The sequence below is a fragment of the Hemiscyllium ocellatum genome, unplaced genomic scaffold, assembly GCF_020745735.1.
Source record: "Hemiscyllium ocellatum isolate sHemOce1 unplaced genomic scaffold, sHemOce1.pat.X.cur. scaffold_754_pat_ctg1, whole genome shotgun sequence".
Classification (NCBI taxonomy): domain Eukaryota; kingdom Metazoa; phylum Chordata; class Chondrichthyes; order Orectolobiformes; family Hemiscylliidae; genus Hemiscyllium; species Hemiscyllium ocellatum.
In genome coordinates, this window is record NW_026869217.1 from 111,437 (window position 1) to 130,398 (window position 18,962).

An 18,962-nucleotide genomic window follows, 5' to 3' on the forward strand; every position below is an offset into this window, starting at 1 on the left:
CCCCATCCCAGGAACCCTTCATTCCTCTGGCTAATCCACCTAGCCTACACATCTTTGGACAGTGACACGGGGAGAATGTGCCAACTCCACACAGACAGTCGCCCGAGGCTGGAATCGAACCCGGGTGGGGTGAGGCAACACTGAGCTCCCCTGACAATCCCACCATCTCCTCCACATTGATGACCGTTTGATGTGTATACCCGGGGAGTATCTAACTTGTCTAGTGTTTATTTAAGAAAGATTATAGATAAGGGCAATGTCTCCACCAGCTCAAGGTGCTTGATCCCCCTCGAAAAAATATTTATATCAATTTCAAAAAGAGACTTTATTCACAAAAAGAACTCTCCGTACAAACACAGTCACTACAGTTCGGTTCTGTACAGTCTGTACAACAAGTCTTTGCCATGACATATACACTCCCCTTGGCTGATTAACTGAAATGTTAGGTCTGTGCTGTTCCTTCTGAATTAACATCACAAAGTTACATTGATAAGGATCTTTGTGAAGTGCCTGTGTTCTGTATCTGTTCTCCCATGTAGCCCGCCCTCCGAATACAACACCTTATAAAGCTTTAAACCTGTTTGTCAACTTTCAGCAGAAGCAGCCTCAGGGCATTGAGCACAGACTGAATGACTCAGTGACGCTTGGATCAGCTCAGATCAAATTCTCAAGCAAACAGATGGCTGGGGATATTCAGCAGCAACGGTGAGGAGAGAGAGGAACAATTCACATTTCAAGTGACCCTTCCTCAAAACGGTCTGTTCTGAAGGAGCTTTCCCGCAGAAATCACTGGATTGAAAGGTGAACTCTGTCTGTCTCTTTCTCCCTCTCCCATCAGAGATGCTGCCGGACATGCTTAGCTTCTTCAGCAATCTCTGTATTGATGCTTCAGGTCTCCAGTGCATCCGTACAGATTGGTTTTAGTGTTGAATTCTCAAGCTTGCTCTGTTCAAGGGATTGAACCCCTCTGCTACAAAGGGGGGTCAGTTATCTCAGCTAACTGGTTCGTGATGCCAACACTGTTGGTTCAATCTCTATCATGTCTGAAATTACCATGAAGGCCCCAACTTCTCAACTTCGCCCCTCACCTGAGGTGTGTGACCCACCAGGCCTCTCTCTCTGACAGGACAGCAGCTCTCGGGTCCTCCTGGTCTATACTAACTTCCCAACTTTAAAAAGGTACTCCAGGAAGAGAGCTCTTTACAGTGTATAGGTCAAAATCCTGGAGCTCCCTCCCTGACATCACTGTGGGACACCCAGGGACTGCAGTAAGGAGAGTACAGCTCACCCCCACCTTCCAGGTAACTATTAGAGGGTGTGGGAATCACATGCAAGCCCCATTTGAAAATAAGTTTATTACAGGGTGACGGTGGATGGTGACTAAGACTGTTTCTGTACCTGTGCTGAAATCAGCATAACGATGAAGCAAAGGGTGGGTTGAAGATGTCATTCATAGCCTTTCGTAGGTTGGTGTTTATTGGAGTTTGTATCGACAGTATGAATGTTTGAGCACTTATTCAAGGGCATGCAGGTAGCTGCCAGAGAAAATGATGGGGGCTGGTACAATTGTGACATTTAAAAGGCATCAGGATGAGTATGTGAATAGGAAGGGTTTAGAGGGATATCAGCCAAGTGCTAGCAAATGGAACGAAATGAGATGAGAATATCTGGTTGGTATGGTCACGTTGGACAGGAAGGACTGTTTCCAAGCTGTGTATCTCTGTGACTCTGTGCCTCTGAATAGTCTATTACAGAGAGTTTCAGACAGGGCTTGGACTGTGTGTCTCGCTCATGCTTCCTCAGAATCTGCAAACCCTATGACTCTAAATTTCCACAACACTACATGAAATAGAAAAAAGAGGGTCAGTGCTGAGGGAGTGCTGCACTGTCGGAGGGTCAGTACTGAGGGAGTGCTGCACTGTCGGAGGGTCAGTACTGAGGGAGTGCTGCACTGTTGGAGGGTCAACAATGAGGTAGTGCTGCACTGTCGGAGGGTCAACACTGAGGGAGTGCTGTACTGTCAGAGGGTCAGTACTGAGGGAGCATGCACTATCCAAAGTTCAGTACTGAGGGAGTGCTGCACTGTCAGAGGGTCAGTACGGAAGGAGAGCTGCACTGTCAGAGTCAGTTCTGAGGGAGAGCTGCACTGTCAGAGGTATTTTCATGAGATTGGGCCACACTGTCGGAGGGTCAGTACAGGGTCACTTCCACACTGTCAGAGAGTCAGTACTGAGGGAGTGCATCACTATCAGAGGATCAGTGTGGAGGGAGTGCAGCATTGTCAGAGGGTCAGTGTGGAGGGAGTGCAGCATTGTCAGAGGGTCAGAGTGGAGGAAGCGCAGCATTGACAGGGGGTCAGTGTGGAGAGAGTGCAGCATTGTCAGAGGGTCAGTGTGGAGGGAGTGCTGCATTGTCAGAGGATCTGTGTGGAGGCAGTGCAGCATTGTCAGAGGGTCAGAGTGGAGGGAGCGCAGCATTGACAGGGGGTCAGTGTGGAGAGAGTGCAGCATTGTCAGAGGGTCAATGTGGAGGGAGTGCTGCATTGTCAGAGGATCTGTGTGGAGGCAGTGCAGCATTGTCAGAAGTTCAGTGTGGGGGGAGTGCAGAATTGTCAGAGGAGCAGTGTGGGGGAGTGCAGCATTGTCAGAGGGTCAGTGTGGGGGAGTGCAGCATTGTCAGAGGATCTGTGTGGAGGCAGTGCAGCATTGTCAGAAGGTCAGTGTGGGGGGAGTGCAGCATTGTCAGAGGGTCAGTGTGGAGGGAGTGCAGCACTGTCAGGGGGTCAGTGTGGAGGGAGTGCAGCACTGTCAGGGTGTCAGTGTGGAGGGAGTGCAGCACTGTCAGGGGGTCAGAGTGGAGGGAGTGCAGCACTGTCAGGGGGTCAGTGTGGAGGGAGTGCAGCACTGTCAGGGGGTCAGTGTGGAGGGAGTGCAGCACTGTCAGGGGGTCAGTGTGGAGGGAGTGCAGCACTGTCAGGGGGTCAGTGTGGAGGGAGCGCAGCACTGTCAGGGGGTCAGTGTGGAGGGAGTGCAGCACTGTCAGGGGGTCAGTGTGGAGGGAGTGCAGCACTGTCAGGGGGTCAGTGTGGAGGGAGTGCAGCATTGTCAGACGGTCAGTGTGGAGGGAGTGCAGCATTGTCAGTGTATCAGTACTGAGGGAGTGCAGCATTGTCAGTGTATCAGTACTGAGGGAGTGCAGCATTGTCAGAGAGTCAGGACGGGGGATTGTTATGCAGTGAGAGAGTCAGTAATGATGAAGTGCGCACTCTCTGAGGGTCAGTGCTAATGGATGGCCATGCTGTCAGAGTGTCGCACTGTGAGAGGGTTACTCCTGATGGAGCGCCACACTCTGAGGTGGTTAGTACTGAGGGATCACTGAGCTGTGAGGGGGTCAGTACTGATGGAGCGCCACACTATGTGTCGGACAGTCAGTACTGAGTAATTGCCGCATTGCCAGAGGGTCAGTACTGAGGGGGTGATGGACTGTCAAAGGGTCATTACTGAGGGAGCACTACACGGTCAGTGTGTCAGATCTGAGGGAGTGTTGTTTCAGAGGGTCAGTACTGAGGCAGTGCTGCACTGTCAGAGGGTCAGTGTGGAGGGAGTGCTGCACTGTCAGAGGGTCAGTGTGGAGGGAGTGCTGCACTGTTAGAAGGTCAGTGTGGAGGGAGTGCAGTAGTGTCAGAAGGTCAGTGTGGAGGGAGTGCAGCACTGTCAGAAGGTCAGTGTGGAGGGAGTGCAGCACTGTCAGAGCGTCAGTGTGGAGGGAGTGCTGCACTGTCAAAGGGTCTGAACTTGGGAGAGCTGCACTGAGAGAGGGTCAGTACTGAGGGACTGCTGCAATGTCAGAGGGTCAGTGTGGAGGGAGTGCAGCATTGTCAGAGGGTCAGTGTGGAGGGAGTGCAGCATTGTCAGAGGAGCAGTGTGGGGGAGTGCAGCATTGTCAGAGGGTCAGTGTGGGGGAGTGCAGCATTGTCAGAGGATCTGTGTGGAGGCAGTGCAGCATTGTCAGAAGGTCAGTGTGGGGGGAGTGCAGCATTGTCAGAGGGTCAGTGTGGAGGGAGTGCAGCACTGTCAGGGGGTCAGTGTGGAGGGAGTGCAGCACTGTCAGGGTGTCAGTGTGGAGGGAGTGCAGCACTGTCAGGGGGTCAGAGTGGAGGGAGTGCAGCACTGTCAGGGGGTCAGTGTGGAGGGAGTGCAGCACTGTCAGGGGGTCAGTGTGGAGGGAGTGCAGCACTGTCAGGGGGTCAGTGTGGAGGGAGTGCAGCACTGTCAGGGGGTCAGTGTGGAGGGAGCGCAGCACTGTCAGGGGGTCAGTGTGGAGGGAGTGCAGCACTGTCAGGGGGTCAGTGTGGAGGGAGTGCAGCACTGTCAGGGGGTCAGTGTGGAGGAGTGCAGCATTGTCATTGTATCAGTACTGAGGGAGTGCACCATTGTCAGAGGGTCAGTGTGGAGGGAGTGCAGCATTGTCAGAGGGTCAGTACTGAGGGAGTGCTGCACTGTCAGAGGGTCAGTACTGAGGGAGTGCTGCACTGTGAGAGGGTCAGTATTGAGGGAATGCTGCACTGTAAGAGGGTCAGTCCAGAGAGAGTGCTACACTCAGGTTCAGTACTGATGCAGTGCTGCACTGTCAGATGATCTGTACTGTGGGAGAGCTGCACTGTCGAAGGGTCAGTACTGAGGGAGAGCTGCAATGTTGGAGGGTAAATACTGAGGGAGAGCTGCACTGTCGAAGGGTCAGTACTGAGGGAGAGCGGCGCTGTTAGAGGGTCAGTACTGGGGGAGAGCTGCACTGTCGGAGGGTCAGTACTGAGGGGTTGCTGGATTGTCAGAGTGTCAATTCTGATCGACCGCTGCACTGTCTAAGGTATTGTCCTGAGACTGGGCCACACTGTCGGAGGGTCAGTACAGGGTCACTTCCACACTGTCAGAGAGTCAGTACTGAGGGAGTGCATCACTATCAGAGGATCAGTGTGGAGGAAGTGCAGCATTGTCAGACGGTCAGTGTGGAGGGAGTGCAGCATTGTCAGAGGATCAGTGTGGAGGGAGTGCAGCACTGTCAGGGGGTCAGTGTGGAGGGAGTCCAGCATTGTCAGAGGGTCAGTGTGGAGGGAGTGCAGCATTATCAGAGGGTCAGGGTGGAGGGAGTGGGGCATTGTCAGAGGATCAGTGTGGAGGGAGTGCAGCATTGTCAGTGTATCAGTACTGAGGGAGTGCAGCATTGTCAGAGAGTCAGGGCGGGGGATTGTTATGCAGTGAGAGAGTCAGTAAAGATGAAGTGCGCACTCTCTGAGGGTCAGTGCGAATGGATGGCCATGCTGTCAGAGTGTCGCACTGTGAGAGGGTTACTACTGAGGGAGCGCCACCCTCTGAGGTGGTTAGTACTGAGTGATCACCGCGCTGTGAGGGTGTCAGTACTGATGGAGCGCCACACTGTGTCGGACAGTCAGTACTGAGTGATTGCCGCATTGCCAGAGGGTCAGTACTGAGAGGGTGATGGACAGTCAAAGGGTCATTACTGAGGGAGCGCTACACGGTCAGTGTGTCAGTTCTGAGGGAGTGTTGTTTCAGAGGGTCAGTACTGAGGGAGTGCTGCACTGTCAGAGGGTCAGTGTGGAGGGAGTGCTGCACTGTCAGAGGGTCAGTACTGAGGGAGGGCTGCACTGTCAGAGAGTCAGTATGGAGGGAGTGCACCATTGTCAGAGGATCAGTGTAGAGGGAGTGCAGCATTGTCAGAGGATCAGTACTGAGGCATTGCTGCACTGTCAGAGGGTCAGTGTGGAGGGAGTGCAGCATTTTCAGAGGTTCAGTGTGGAGGGAGTGCAGCAGTGTCAGAGGATCAGTACTGAGGGAGTGCTGCAGTGTCAGAGGATCAGTACAGAGAAAGTGCTACACTATCAAACGGTCAGTACTGAGGGAGTGCCGCACTGTCAGTGGGTCAGTACTGAGGGAGTGCAGCATTGTCAGTGGGTCAGTACTGAGGGAGTGCTGCACTGTCAGAGGGTCAATACTGAGGAAGTGCTGCACTGTCAGCGCATCAGGCTGGGGGATACCTGCATTGTAAGAGAGTCAGTACTGAGTGAGTGCCACACTATCAGATGCCCTGAATGGCCTAATTTCTGCTCCCATGTCTTGTGGTCTACGAGGAATATCTGGAATTGTTCAGTACATTTCTGCTTCTGCGTCCTACAGACCCTGCTCAGCAATGATTCCCGTGTCCAGATTCCAGAGACTGTGTTCAAACAGACCATCTTCATTTGGTTTTTGAACTTGAAGAGGTTACATCCTCTTTTCCCAGGGTTGGAGGGTTCGTTTCACGTGACTGACCTGCCAGCTCAAAGGGATATTTTCATGCTGCAGGGCTGAGGTTCAATCCTCAGCTTCCGTCTGCTCATCCCAAATGGATCCCACTGCCCCACATTCAGCACAGTCGTGTGTTCCTTATTTCTGAGCTTCCCAATGTTCATCCACTTCCAGAATGATATCCCACACTCCTCCAAACCGTATCGCAGGGTAATTGCCTGGGAGAGAGGAGGGCTAAGAGTGGAAATAAAAATCTGAAAGGACTTTACCGTGACATTAAGGATGAATTGATAATGAGAGAAAGAGTAGGTTGTGGAAGACAGTGAGAGTTTGTGCATGGACCCAGAGGGTGTAGTGAATGGATGCACTTTGTCAGTGCTCACTGGGACAGGGTTGATAATAAATCGTGGAGATGCTCTGTGATATAATTAAATGAATAAGCATATATATAGAGAGAGAGATGGTTCTGAGTGGTCTGGCCTTCTTACAACCCAATAAATCTCCAAAGACGGGGGAAATGTGTCTCAGTTTACCGAATGAGGTGATGGAGGAAGTAGCAGGTACACGAGCAAACATTTTCAAATCCCCTCTGGCCACAGGAGAGTTGTCTGCAGACTGACCATGTGTTACTGTTATTCAAGAAGGAGCATGAGATATACCAGGCAGCTCCAGGCCGGTCAGGCTAATATCGTGGGTGGGACGTCTGTTGGAAGCAATTTTGGGAGATAGAATTAATCAGCATTTAAAGAGACTGGAGTTCAGGAAGAACAGTCAGAATGGTTCTGTTAAGGGGAGGTCAGGTCTGACCAATGGGATTGCACTGTTTAAGGAGGTGACCAGGTGTGTAAATAAGGGCAATACTTTCCTGTCGCCTGCTTGGAGGTCAGTCAGGCTTTTATCAGGATCCATACCGGAATCTGATAGTGAACATAAAAACTCAAGATCCAAGGAATTTGGCGCAGAATGCTGAGTGGCAGGAAGCAGACAGTGACGGCCCAATGAGAAATCTCTGTCCGTTCATGTCTCACTGTTGGGGTCTTGCTGATGTGGTTGATAGAAAAGATTTAGGTTTGAATGGTGGATGGTTAATCATTGGGTTCATGAATGATGGGAAGATTGGTTGGGTGATAAATACTGAGGAGGATAGCCTTAGGTTACAGAAGGATGGAGATGGCCTTGTCAGATGGACTGGTCAGTGACAACGGGTGAGGTGCCTGAAGACTGGAGGGTGGTTAATGATGGGCCATTATTGAAGTAAGGCTGCAAGGTACAGCCATTGTACTATGGAGCTGTGAGCCTGATGGCAGTGGTGGGTCAGCTGTTGGAGGGCATTCTGAGAGACAACTTACATACATTTGGAAAAGCAAGAATTGATTAGGGATGGTCAGCTTGGCTTTGTTTGTGGAAATCATGTGTCCAACTGTTTTAATGTACAGCAAGATCCCAGTCCCAGAATTACAGAATTCTGTGTCCGGATGACTCTCTGTATGGAGTTTACACATTCTCTCTCTATCTGTGTGCGTTTACACCGGGTGCTCCACTTTCCTCCCACAGCCTAAAGATGCCATGGGAAATGCAGCATTACAGGGATACAGTAGAGGATGTGAGTCTGGGTGAGATGCTGTTCAGACAGTCAGTGTGGGGTCAATGGACAGAATGGCTTGCTTCTACACTGTAGGAATTCTAAAATTAATCCACAGAGACAAGTCATGTTCTGGGAACCTGGGCACCAATCTTGGACAGGGGTGGATGTCGGTCCTTACAGTCTGAAGGGGTTTGAACACAGTCTGAGGCGGGAGCTGGGCTGAGCCCTGAAGTGTTGAGGATGTGAATGTTTTGTGGAGCTACTGTCTGAGGGGCTTTGGGGGTTAAACACAACAAAGTGGTGCTTTCTTAGATATTGAGGGAGCACTTTCTGAGGTATTGAGGGAGCACTTTCTGAGGTATTGAGGGAGCACTTTCTGAGGTATTGAGGGAGCACTTTCTGAGGTATTGAGGGAGCACTGTCTGAGGTATTAAGGGAGTAATATCTGAGTTATTGAGGGAGAACTATCTCAGGTATTGAGGGAGCACATCCTGAGGTACTGAGGGAGAACTAAGCAAGGTATTGAGGGAGAAAAATCTGAGGTATTGAGCGAACACTTTCTCAGGTACTGAGGGAGTACTATCTGATGTATTGAGGGAGCACTTTCTGAGGTACTGAGGGAGCACATTCTGAGGTATTGAGGGAGCAATTTCTGAGGTATTGAGGGAGCACATTCTGAGGTATTGAGGGAGCACATTCTGAGGTATTGAGGGAGCACATTCTGTGGTATTGAGGGAGCACTATCTGTGGTATTGAGGGAGCACTATCTGAGGTATTGAGGGAGCACTGTGAGGTATTGAGGGAGAACTACGTGTGTATTGAGGGAGCATTATCTGAGGTATTGAGGGAGAACTATCTGAGATATTGAGGGAATACTGTCTGAGGTATTGAGGGAGCACTATCTGAGGTATTGAGGGAGCACTATGTGAGGTATTGAGGGAGAACTACGTGGGTATTGAGGGAGCATTATCTGAGGTATTGAGGGAGAACTATCTGAGATATTGAGGGAATACTGTCTGAGGTATTGAGGGAGAAATATCTGAGGTATTGAGGGAGCAATGTCTGAGGTATTGAGGGAGCACTTTCTGAGGTATTGAGGGAGCACTTACTTAGATATTGAGGGAGCACTTTCTGAGATATTGAGGGAGAACTTTCTTAGACATGGAGGGAGCACTTTCTGAGGTACTGAGAGAGCACTTACTTAGATATTGATGGAGCACTTTCTGAGATATTGGGGGAGAACTTTCTTAGATAGTGAGGGAGCACTTACTGAGGTACTGAGGGAGCACTTACTGAGGTACTGAGGGAGCACTTACTGAGGTACTGAGGGAGCAATTTCAGAGGTATACAGGGAGCACTATCTGAGGTATTGAGGGAGCACTTTTGGAAGTACTGAGGGAGAACTATTTGAGGTATTGAGGGAGATCTATTTGAGGTATTGAGGGAGCACTTTCAGAGGTATTGAGGGAGCACTTTCAGAGGTATTGAGGGAGCACTTTCTGATGTACTGAGGGAGCACTTTCTGAGGTATTGGGGAGCACTGTCTGAGGTATAGAGGGAGAACAATCTGAAGTACTGAGGTCGCACTATCTTGTGGTACAGAGTGCAGAGGATAGAAAGGAACAGATGCAATTCCCTGATCATTTCCTCAGGGTCCCCGAGGCACTCTGGTGTTGTAATTTGAAATGGAAGCCACTCCCCATTTCAGAAGATTCAGATCATTTTAAACATTCAATGAAAAATAACAGCAGGATGTGTCTGAAACATGGTTTGGAGGAAAACGTTCATCAATCTATTGTTACTTGTTGCTTGGAGACGTTTTAGAAAAGCAGGCACCTAAACAAACTAATGCTGTCGATGCAAGAGGTGGGGCACAGGAAGATCCAACAAGTCTCTGTAGCTGCTGTCTGTCTCCCTGGAGCAGTCACCATGTGAGATCAGGGTTCAGTCCTCAGAGAGATCATTTCTCCAGCAATACCTCAACCATGTCTTTACAGCCGTGTGTGTGTTTGTGAGAGAGAGAGAGAGAGAGAGAGAGACTGCCCGTGTTTGTGTGTGAAAGAGTGGAAGCATGTGTATCTCTGTGTGTCTGTATATGTGTGCGTGAGAGAGAAAGTGCATGTTCATGTGAGTGTGTGTGGCTGTGTGTGTGTTTGAGGGGGTGTGTGTCTCTGTGTGCATGTGTGTGAGGGAGAGTGTATCTGTGTGAGAGAGAGAATGTGTCTGTGTGTCTGTGTCTGTGTGTCTATGTCTGTGTATGAGAGTGTGTATGTGTGTGAGAGAGTGTGTGTGCATGTGTGTGTGAGAGTGAGTGTGTCTGTGTGTGAGAGAGTGTGTGTGTGTCAGTGTGTGTGTGAGAGAGTGTGTCTATATGTATTTGAGGGAGCATGTGTCTGCGTGTGTATGTGTGAGAGAGAGAGTGTAACTGTGTGTTTATGTGTGTGTGTGTGAGAGAGAGCGTCTGTGTGTGAGAGAGATTGTGTGTCAGTGTATATGTGTGAGAGAGCGAATGTGTGTGTCCATGTGTGTGAGAGAGAGTGTGTGTCTATATGTGTTTGAGGGAGCGTGTGTCTGCGTGCGTATGTGTGTATGAGAGAGAGTAACTGTGCGTTTACGTGTGTGTGTGACAGAGAGCGTCTGAGTGTGTGAGCGAGTGTGTGTCAGTGTGTGTGTGTTTGAGGGATCGTGTGTCTGTGAGTCTGTCTGTGTGTATGTGTGTGAGAGAGAATGTCTGTGTGAGAGAGACAGAGAGTATGTGTGCGTGTGAGAGAGATTGTCTCTCACACACTCACAGACAGAGTGTATGTGTGTGTGTGAGAGAGAGTGTCTGCGTAAGGGTAAGTGGGTGTGTGAGAGAATGGGAGTGTGACTGTGTGAGAGAGTGTGTGTGTCTGTGTGAGAGAGAGTGTGTGTCTGTGTGTGCGTGAGAGAGTGTGTATGTGTGTGTGAGAGTGTGTGTGTGTGTGTGTGTGTCTGTGTGTGTGTGCATGTAAACTAACCAATCTTATCAGGTGCCCATGAATATAAAACCCAGCTGCTGTTTCAGGTGAATTGGTCCGTGTGTCTCCAAAAACACAAAGGCTGCAAGAGTGAATTAACTGGGGGAAAGAGAGTGCTGTTCATTCCAGTGGGGATTCATCCAGTAAACCTTCCCCACACACTAACATCCCTCTGGCAATGCAGTGACTAGTCCTGCACACAGTACTCCAGGTACAAACCAATGTAATGTCACCGTAGTCTTACCAGACCATGGGACAGCTCCTCATTACAGAGCGGTGTCTGGTGGTGTTTTATTCAGAGGGTCACCATATCCCAGCTGAGGGGGGAGGGAGGGAAGGAGAGTCCTTCACAGTAACTCTAGCTAGTGTGGTAAGCTAACCGCCCAGCCAACTGAGCTAACGGACCTCACTCCAGGGGCATGCCCTGTATAACCCAATCATTGCCAGCCTGCACTTCAATAGGAGCCAGGAGCAAGGCCATTCGGCCCCCACCCTAACCCAGAAGGGAGAGTACGGGAAGCTGATGAAGGAAACAAGCCCCTCCCATGTGGCCTTCTGAAATGGAGCTGGAGGACATGGCAGACCTGGCCTGCTGTTTGCTTCCCCGGGATTGGCCTGCTCCACTTTATAGTGAGAGACTGAGGGGAACCTCGAGGAGATTTCACTTCTCACTGAGAGGCTGCAACTCCAATCCAAACCAGGCTGGTTCCCTCCGAGACTCACAGAAGAGTGCAGCACTCTACAGATCAGGCCCTTGTATAGGCATAACCTCCAGTGAGGGGGCCAAGAGCTGGGAGATAGCGCTAAGAACATAAGACCATCCGAAATAGGAACAGGAGGAGACCATCAGCCCCACGAGCCTGCTCTGCTATTCAATAGGATCGTGGATGATTCAACATTTGTTTCGGGAGCTGCAACCCGGACAGTACAGAGACAGAGAATTCTGCCATGAGGAATCATCAGACGAAAGCGTGCGAGCGCGCGCACACACACACACACACACACACACACACACACACACACACACACACACACACACACATGAATTGTGGGATTCAAGCTGTCTGTGGGAACGGGGAGAGACAAAGGAGCAAAATGCTAGAGAGGGGTCTGATCCCACAGATTTCACTGCTTCCCTCTCTCTCTCTGCAGCTCTCATGTCTATTTCTGTGTTCCCAGTTCTCTCTCCCACATCTTTCCTTCAATCCCGATCTCTCAACATCTCTTCACACGAAGGATAATCAATGAGGCCATTCTGGGGCCAATCCTGAGGATCCTGAACAGGACCAGGATCATTTAATGGGGGAGCGGGGGATGATGGGCAGAAAGGACTCCAAGCCTTCTGTAATTCTGGGACTGGGATCTTGCTGTACATTAAAACAGTCACAGGCCAGACAGTCAACCCAGACTCATTTACCAGTGTGAGAAAGTGAGGACTGCAGCTGTTGGAGAGTCAGAGTTACAAAGTGTGGAGAGTCGATGGTTCAGGCCTGACCTGCTGGGCTTTTCCAGCACCACACTTTTCCACCCATTTCCCTCTGCCCCAGGGAGTGGGGCTCACAGCAATGTTGGGGACAGTGAAATGTTTGAGGGTGGCACATTTGCTGAGGTAGGTATTTGGGAGGGAAGGTATTTGGGGAAGGGGATAAATTTAGGAGGACAGTGAAAAGGAGGGGCAAATGTTTTTAGGGGGTTCAAAATTATTTCAGGTCTGAAATAAAGAAAAAGAGAAAGGGAGGGTGAGAAAAAGAGAGAGACAGGTAGAGAGAGTGGGGATGGAGAAGGGGGATGAGAGAAAGATGGCGCAGAGACAGACAGTGAGAGGGACGGTGTGAGAGAAAGGCAGATTGAGAGAAAGAGACAGACAGGGAGAGAGAAGAACAAAGAGAGAAAGGGAAATCAGACTGAGACAAACAGGTGTTGAAGCATGGACAGACTGAAAGGGGTGACACTCAGTATTCCAGTTGGTTCCAGCTATCTCTCTCTCAATGGTTTTTCACACTCCCTCTCTCCCATGCTCCTGGGGTTTGCTTCAGCTTGTTTCTCTCCCTCTCTCTCTGGATGGTCAGCCGGTCTCTGTCCCTTGCCATGTTGGTCACCTCAGAAAGCCTCCAGAAAATTCAAGAGATCAGTCTGCAGGTGATCCCTGGTGTTGTTCATTTCTGGATGGTTTCCCAGAACTTTCTATTGTTCTGGCCAATTCGGAGAATCCGTTAATAGTTTGAAGCATTGCTGATCATTAGGATGGCTTGTTGTTGTTAGTTTCTTTGTGTCGCAGGCCCCGGTGCCTTCCTGTCTGGGCCCTCCTTGGTTTGGTGCTGACGTTGTTAGGGATATGTCTGCCCAGGGGAACTGTTGCCTTTGACATTATGCTGATGGGATAACCATCTGGCTGCTGTCTGGCTTTTGTGAGTTGGGTGTATAACTTGTCCAATATACCCAGCATCTCTTGGCTGTCTATTTGTGTTTTAGTAAGGAGGCCGCAACATTTCACCCATTCCCCCTCCCCCACCCAGTCTTTTGAATGGAAAGAAGCTTATACAATGAATTACAAACCTAATTTTAAAAGCTGGTTATGTTTGTTGTCAGAGTAGCCTGCTGTTTGAGCGAAAGCCGTTTTGTATATTGGTCAAACCGATTGTCATATGGCTGATAAGTGATATCATAGAATCCCTACAGAGCAGAAACAGGCCCTTCAGCCCATCGAATCCACAATGACCCTCTGAATAGAATCCAACTCCGATCCATCCCCTGATGATATCCCTGAAACCCTGCATTTCCCATGGCTATTCCAGCTAACCTGAATATCCATCGATACTATGGGCAAACTGTCAAAAATGTACACCATTGAACAGTGGGAGAAAACCGATGCAGATGCAGGGAGAATGTACAAACTTCACACAGACAGTTGCTCAAGAGTGGAATCAAACCCAGGTCTCTGGCGCTGTGAGGTAACAGTGCTCACCACTGAGTAACTGTGGCACTCCTAACTGTTTTGACCATTGAGCCACCATGCCACCCCAACTGAGTTTGTACGTTCTCCCTGTGTCTGCGTGGGTTCCTCTGGGTGCTCCGGTTTTCTCCCACAACCCAAAGATGTGCAGGTTAGGTAAATTGGCCATGCTCAATTGCCTATATTGTTCATGGATGTGTAAGTGCGTTCCATTAGTCAGGGGTAAATGTAGAGTAATAGGGTAAGGGAATGAGTTTGGTTAGAATAATCTTCAGAGGGCCAGTGGGCTTGTTGGGCCGAAGGGCCTGTTTCCACAGAGGAGGGATTCTATGATTCTATGACCGCTGAGACCCACCACTAGTCACAGGCCTTCAGTCAGACTGTTACCCTCTGCTTCCTCCCATCAAGCCTATTGTGTACCCAGTTTGCCAACGCCCCCTGGATTCCATGTGATCTAACCTTCCAGAGCAAGGTACCATGTGGAACCTTATCAAAGGCCTTCCTGAAATCTGTAGAGTCTACATGTACTGGCCTCCCCTCATCAAACTTCCTGATCACTTCATCAAACAACGCTAACAAATTTGTAAGGCATGGTCTCCCACACACAAGGCTATGCTGACTACTCCCAATCAAAAGCTATATTTCCAAATGCATATATATCTAATATCTCAGAATCTTCTCAAGTAACTAACTTACCATGGATGTTCGCCTTACTGATTTGTATTTCCCAGGTTTTTCTTTGCAGCCCTTCTCGAATAAGGGCGCAATTGTTGCTTCCCTCCAATCTTCCGGGACCTCACCCGTGCCTAACGGTGATGCAAAAAGATCAGCCAGGGACCCCACAATTTCTTCCCTCGTCCCTTGCAGTGTTGTTGGATATATTTGGTCCGGACCAGGAGATTTATCCACCTTCATACATTCTAATGCATTCAACACTTCCTCTCCTGTGATATGGATTGTTCGCAAGAGATCATCATTAACTTCCCCAAGTTCCCAAGCCTTTGTGTCCTTCCCCAAGGTCAACACAGAGGTGAAATAACTCCTGCGATTCTGCACATACATGTCCACTTTGGTCCTTGAAGGGTCCGAGTCTCTGTCTAGTTATTCTTTTTCCATTAATATACTGCAAGAATCTCTTTGGATTCACCCACATCTTCTCAGCCAAAGTCATCTGCCCTCCTGATTCCCTTATTCAGTAAACTCCTGTATCCCCAGGGATTCCCTTGACCCCAGCTGCCTGTATCTGACCCATGCTTGTTTTTTTTTCTGTTTCAAGCCGCAATGTCTGTTGCCATCAAGGGTTCCTTATTCCTGCCAACCTTACTCTTCACACTCACAGGAACGGACTGGTCTTGAACTGGAGCTATCCCACAGTTAAAGAACTTCCACTTGCCAGAGGTCCCTTTGCCTGCAAAGAACTTCTCAAACCAATCCCTGCAAGCTGCTGTCTAATTCCGTCAGAATATGCTGTGCCCCAATGTAGATCTAGCACCTGGGGAACATGTTGTCTTACTCCACAGTGGTTACAATATTAATAGAATTATGGCCACTGGTTCCAAAGTGCTCCCCCAGTGTCTCCTCAACTCCAAACACTCTGGTTGGGTTGTTTACCTTGTTTATGGAAGTAACTGGACAACACCACCAGCATCTCAATGTGCACTTGTGACACTTTATCTCTTCCATGTGAAGGAATGGGACCCAGCAATCTCCATTTAATCTGGCTCCCATCAAAATTCCCAGGAACAGTACGGCCCAGATTATCAGTGTTCCCAGTTAACTGAAGCAAGGCACAGAAAGGGTTCAAAGTGAATTTCACTGAAACGGTTCTCAAGTAAATATCACAGATTAGTTTGAGAAAGGACTTAGATCTGGAAGAAAGCTTCCTCCAAGTGTCTCCATCTAACCGTTTGGAGATTTACAGCACATCGTGTTCTCTCAATGTTGTCACAGTCAAATACACAAAGGATAGGCTTAAATATTCATATTTCCATCTCACTGACCTGATCTGGGAGAGGTGGGTCAGTGAGGGGGAGATTGCTTTGTTGGGTGGGGATCAGTCAGGGAGGGAGAGTGTTGGAAAGAGATGAGCCAGGGTGGGGGACTAGCTAAGGAGGGGCAGATTGAAGAGTTGGATGGAGATTAGTCAGGGAGGGGGTGATTTATTGTTGTGCAGGGATCATTCAGGGAGGGGGAGATTGCAGTGTTGGGTTAGGATCAGTCAGAGAGGGGGGCACTGTTGGGTTGGGATCAGTCAGGACGGGGGTGAGCGCAGTGTTGGGGAGGATCAGTCAGGGAGGGGGTGAGTGCAGTGTTGTGTAGGGATCAGTCAGGGAGGGGGTGAGTGCAGTGTTGTGTAGGGATCAGTCAGGGAGGGGGAGTTTACAGTGTTGGGTAGGGATCAGTCAGGGAGGGGGAGATTACAGTGTTGCGTAGGGATCAGTCAGGGAGGGGGAGACTGCAGTTTTAGTTAGGGATCAGTCAGGGAGGGGGTGATTACAGTGTTGGGTAGGGATCAGTCAGAGAGGGGGAGATTGCAGTGTTGGGTAGGGATCAGTCAGAGAGGGGGAGATTGCAGTGTTTTGGTAGGGATTAGTCAGTGAGGTGGAGATTGCAGTGTTGGGTAGGGATGAGTCAGGGAGGGGGAGATTACATTGTTGGGTAGGCATCAGTCAGGGAGGGGGAGATTGTAGTGTTGGTTTGGGATCATTCGGGGAGGGAGAGATTGTAGTGTTGGGTAGGAATCAGTCAGGGAGGGGGATATTGCAGTGTTGGGTAGGAATCAGTCAGGGAGGGGGAGATTGCAATGTTGGGTAGGGATCAGTCAGGGAGGGGGTGAGTGCAGTGTTGGGTAGGTATCAGTCAGGGAGGGGGAGATTGCAGTGTGGGGTAGGGATCAGTCAGGGAGGGGGAGATTACAGTGTTGGGTAGGGATCAGTCAGGGAGGGGGTGATTGTAGTGTTGGGTAGGTATCAGTCAGGGAGGGGGATATTGCAGTGTTGGGTAGGTATCAGTCAGGGAGGGGGTGAGTGCAGTGTAGGGTAGGGATCAGTCAGGGAGGGGGAGATTGTAGTGTTGGGTAGGTATCAGTCAGGGAGGGGGATATTGCAGTGTTGGGTAGGGATCAGTCAGGGAGGGGGTGAGTGCAGTGTTGGGTAGGGATCAGTCAGGGAGGGGGAGATTGTAGTGTTGGGTAGGGATCAGTCACGGAGGGGGAGATTGCAGTGTTGGGTAGGTATCAGTCAGGGAGGGGGAGATTGCAGTGTTGGGTAGGGATCAGTCAGGGAGGGGGTGAGTGCAGTGTTGGGTAGGTATCAGTCACGGAGGGGGAGATTGTAGTGTTGGGTCGGGATCATTCGGGGAGGGAGAGATTGTCGTGTTGGGTACGGATCAGTCAGGGAGGGGGAGATTGTAGTGTTGGGTAGGAATCAGTCAGGGAGGGGGAGATTGCAATGTTGGGTAGGAATCAGTCAGGGAGGGGGAGGTTACAGTGTTGGGTAGGGATCAGTCAGGGAGGGGGTGAGTGCAGTGTTGGGTAGGTATCAGTCAGGGAGGGGAGATTGTAGTGTTGGGTTGGGATCAGTCAAGGAGGGGGAGATTGCAGTGTTGGGTAGGTATCAGTCAGGGAGGGGGAGATTGTAGTGTTGCGTAGGGATCAGTCAGGGAGGGGGTGAGTGCAGTTTTGGGTAGGCATCAGTCAGGGAGGGGGAGATTGCAGTGTTGGGTAGGGATCAGTCAGGGAGGGGGAGATTACAGTGTTGGGTAGGGATCAGTCAGGGAGGGGGTGATTGTAGTGTTGGGTAGGCATCAGTCAGGGAGGGGGAGATTGCAGTGTTGGGTTGGGATCAGTCAGGGAGGGGGAGATTACAGTGTTGGGTAGGGATCAGTCAGGGAGGGGGAGATTGCAGTGTTGGGTTGGGATCAGTCAGGGAGGGGGAGATTACAGTGTTGGGTAGGGATCAGTCAGGGAGGGGGAGATTGCAGTGTTGGGTAGGGATCAGTCAGGGAGGGGGAGATTGTAGTGTTGGGTAGGGATCAGTCAGGGAGGGGGTGAGTGTAGTGTTGGGTAGGGATCAGTCAGGTTGGGGGAGATTGTAGTGTTGGGTAGGGATCAGTCAGGGAGGGGGAGATTGTAGTGTTGGGTAAGGATCAGTCAGGGAGGGGGTGAGTGTAGTGTTGGGTAGATATCAGTCGGGAGGGGGTGATTTTTCTTGTGCAGGGACAGAGGGAAATGATGAGGGCAAAAAGTGGACATGAGATTGCTTTGGCAAATAGGTTTAGGGAGAATCCAGAGTGTTTTTACAAATGCAAAAAGGACAAAAGGTTCACTGGGGAGTGAATAGGGCCCCTCAAAGATCAAGACAGTCTGCACGTGGAGCTGCAGGTGATGGGGGAGATACTGAACGAGTATTTCCTGTAGAGAAGGACATGGAAGATATAGAACAGGATGATGGTTTGGGAAAATGCATTGGGAAATAGATTATGTCTCCTTGCAAAATGTCGATATTACAGAGGAGGAGGTGCTGGATGTCTTGGAAAGGTTAAAGGTGGATAAACCCTGAGGACCTGATCAGGTGTACCTGAGAACTCTGTGGGAAGCGAGAGAAGTGATTGCTGGGCCTCTTGTTGAGATATTTGTATCATCGATAGTCACGGGTGAGGTGGCGGAAGACTGGAGGTTGGCAAACGTGGTGCCACTATTTAAGAAGGGGGGTAAGGAAAAGGCAGGGAACTACAGACCTGTTCACCTGACGTCAGTCGTGGGCACGTTGAAGGCCAGATACATGAGGGACAGGAGTTACATGTGTTTAGAAATGCACTGTCTAATTGGGGATAATCAGCATTTCTTTCTGTGTGGGAAATCATGTCTCAAGATATTGAGTTTTTTTTTGAAGAAGGAACAAAAAGATTGATGAGGGCAGAGCGGTGGATGTGAGTGATATGGACTTCAGTGAGGTAGACGAAATGTTTGCACACGGGAGCTTGGTTAGCAAGGATAGATCTCATGGAAAACAGGGAAAACCAGCCATTTGGATACAAAACTGGCTCTAAGGGAGAAGACCGAGGGTGGTTGCATTTCAGACTGGAGGCTTGTGAGCAGTGGTGTGCCGCAAGGATCTGTGCGG

General features: G+C 50.0%; 1 long non-coding RNA gene across 1 annotated transcript in view; it reads left to right on the forward strand.

Annotated features, from left to right (window-relative positions):
• The first annotated feature begins 609 nt into the window (after positions 1–609).
• LOC132814224 (uncharacterized) overlaps positions 610–18,962 on the forward strand; it is a 65,170-nt gene continuing 46,817 nt past the window's right edge. The window contains exon 1 of the long non-coding RNA XR_009644341.1: positions 610–801. This is a non-coding gene — a long non-coding RNA (uncharacterized LOC132814224). The remainder of the gene's footprint in view (positions 802–18,962) is intronic.